Source organism: Larimichthys crocea, unplaced genomic scaffold (assembly GCF_000972845.2).
Source record: "Larimichthys crocea isolate SSNF unplaced genomic scaffold, L_crocea_2.0 scaffold100, whole genome shotgun sequence".
Lineage (NCBI taxonomy): Eukaryota > Metazoa > Chordata > Actinopteri > Sciaenidae > Larimichthys > Larimichthys crocea.
In genome coordinates, this window is record NW_020851384.1 from 793,244 (window position 1) to 795,879 (window position 2,636).

The following is a 2,636-nucleotide window of genomic DNA, read 5'->3' on the forward strand; positions in this document are numbered from 1 at the left end:
TATTTTATCTAAAAATCATACATATGTATAATATATATATTGTATATATATATATAGTATATATATATATATATATATATATATCTCTTATATATATATAGCGTTTTAGTGGTTGAGTGTTATGATTGATTCATTTCTGATATAAAAACTTCCACAGTAAAACTGTTGATGATGCTGGTCATCAGCTGGTCTAACACACTGTGATGTAACCCTGTTCTCCACCTGAGCCTGTCCCAGCTGACAGGGTCAGAGGTGGAGTACTACACCCTGGACACGAGCTCCACCTGGATGTGTTTGGACTGTGAGAGGAACCCGACACTGAACTCCTGTTGTCCACTGTGTTTCTGTTCTTTGTGTCATGTAACATTTTACTGCTGCGTCGTATTTTTATTTCTGCTTTGTGGTCGCTGCCATCATCATCGCCATCCTGATGTCATGTGACCATCCACACGCACCCCACATCCATGTGACACCAAAGAAACCAGAGCGCCTTCTTCCATTACTGTGTGGTCCGGGCCTGGTGCTCTCATTGTTGTCTTGTCTTGTCTTGTCTTCCAGCATGGACACCCTGACTGGTCTCCATAAAGAATGGACAGAGCATGAGTGACGTGACCCACAGATTTCCGGAGCAGGTCGTGTTCCAGCGCTGAGAGAACCAGAACATTAAAGACATAAAACAGAAACAATCAGCTGCTTCAATGATGTTTGTTTCAAAGCATTGTGGGAAACACAGATGACGTCTTTGGAACAAGTTGAAGAGAAATCAAACACATTTTAGAAAAAGATGAATTTTGTATTAACACGTACATGAAAACTAGTCTGGCTGGGAGGGAAGTCATATTTCCTGGTCTGTAGGACAGGCCTTGAATGCAGCACGGTGGGAAACCCTGCGAGGTTTTCATCTGACGAAGAAAAACAAAATGATAATTGTTAGAAATGAGACTAAATCATGGTGTTTTCACAGTGAAGTGACCTTTGAAGAGCTTATCTGTGATTAGCAGCAGTGTTTCCCTCCTGCTGTAATCCTGACAGATTATTTCATTACAGAAAAGTCATTGTTGTTCCCACAAAGCAGCACAGCAGCTGCTGGTCAGCCTCACGTTGTTACATTATATTCATCTTATATTATATATTACATTATATTTACCTTATATTTATGTCATCAGTTCAGTTACACAAGAGGTAACAAAACATGAAACATCTGAAACATTTACAACTTCACAGACGTAGACGTAGTCTCCGTGACGTCCCCGCAGACTGTCTAAAACCTGGACGTAGTCTCTGTGACGTCCCCGCAGACTGTCTAAAACCTGGACGTAGTCTCCGTGACGTCCCCGCAGATTGTGTGTGTGTGTGTGTGTGTGTGTGTGTGTGTGTGTGTGTGTGTGTGTGTCTGCGTGTGTGTGTGTGTGTTAGGTATTAGGTCTGATTCTCATTAACTGAATTTAAAGCTGTCAGCAGGAGCTGACGTCCTGCACAGCTTCAAATGAATATTTTAGATGACCTTTGACCTGCTGCGTGTTTCATAACATCGTTCACTTTATTGTTCAGTCTACATTAAGACGGCACCGCAACCTTCAGACTCACAACATGAAGCAAGCACGTTCAAGATCAAGTTTATTATACATCAAATATTAACGTTACATTCACGTTCCTCGTCTATCTGAACATTTTTAGTTTAAAAACGATCAGCTGATAATAAACCTGATCAGCCACCGTCAGTAATCAATACACAACATTAATCAAACCAATAACTAACATTCAGACAACCTTATCATACTTTAACAGTTACCTAATGTTTCTGTAGCGACGATACACGAGATAAAGGACGTCACATGACCACAGACTGACTGTCAGTTCAACATCAGAATAACTAAAGATAAACTACAACTACCAGCGTAACTCTAATGTTAGACCAACGTTACTTTAATGTTAAAACCAACGTTACTTTAATGTTAGACCAAAGTTATTTTGTTTTCATTAAAAATTCATTTAAAAAAAATCTTATTTTTATTGAAAAAACGTTACTGAACAATTAATTTCACACTGTAGACCAGGAAGTTCAGACTGAGTAATGTGACTGGACAAGAGTCATTCAGTGAGTGCTGATATAGAGAATAACAGCACAGAGACGCTTAACTACAGCTGTCAGGGCACATTACAGCTGTTCTAATATTAACGTCATTAAATAATGTTAAACCAGCGTTATTTTAATGTTAGACCAGCGTTATTTTAATGTTAGACCAATGTTATTTTAATGTTAAATCAACGTTATTTTAATGTTAGACAAATGTTATTTTAATGTTAGATCAACGTTATTTTAATGTTAGATCAACGTTATTTTAGTGTTAGACCAACGTTATTTTAATGTTAGACCAACGTTACTTTAATGTTAAACCAGCATTTTAATGTTAGACCAACGTTATTTTAATGTTAGACCAGCGTTATTTTAATGTTAGACCAACGTTACTTTAATGTTAAACCAGCGTTATTTTAATGTTAAATCAACGTTATTTTAATGTTAGACCAATGTTATTTTAATGTTAGATCAATGTTAATGTTAGACCAACGTTATTTTAATGTTAGATCAACGTTATTTTAATGTTAGACCAACGTTACTTTAATGTTAGACCAAC

At 37.2% G+C, this 2,636-nt stretch overlaps 1 long non-coding RNA gene across 1 annotated transcript in view; it reads left to right on the forward strand.

Moving 5' to 3' along the window:
• Nucleotides 1-686, forward strand: part of LOC113744673 (uncharacterized) — a 2,774-nt gene extending 2,088 nt beyond the window's left edge. The window contains exon 2 of the long non-coding RNA XR_003461729.1: nucleotides 559-686. This is a non-coding gene — a long non-coding RNA (uncharacterized LOC113744673). The remainder of the gene's footprint in view (nucleotides 1-558) is intronic.
• Nucleotides 687-2,636: the final 1,950 nt, after the last annotated feature.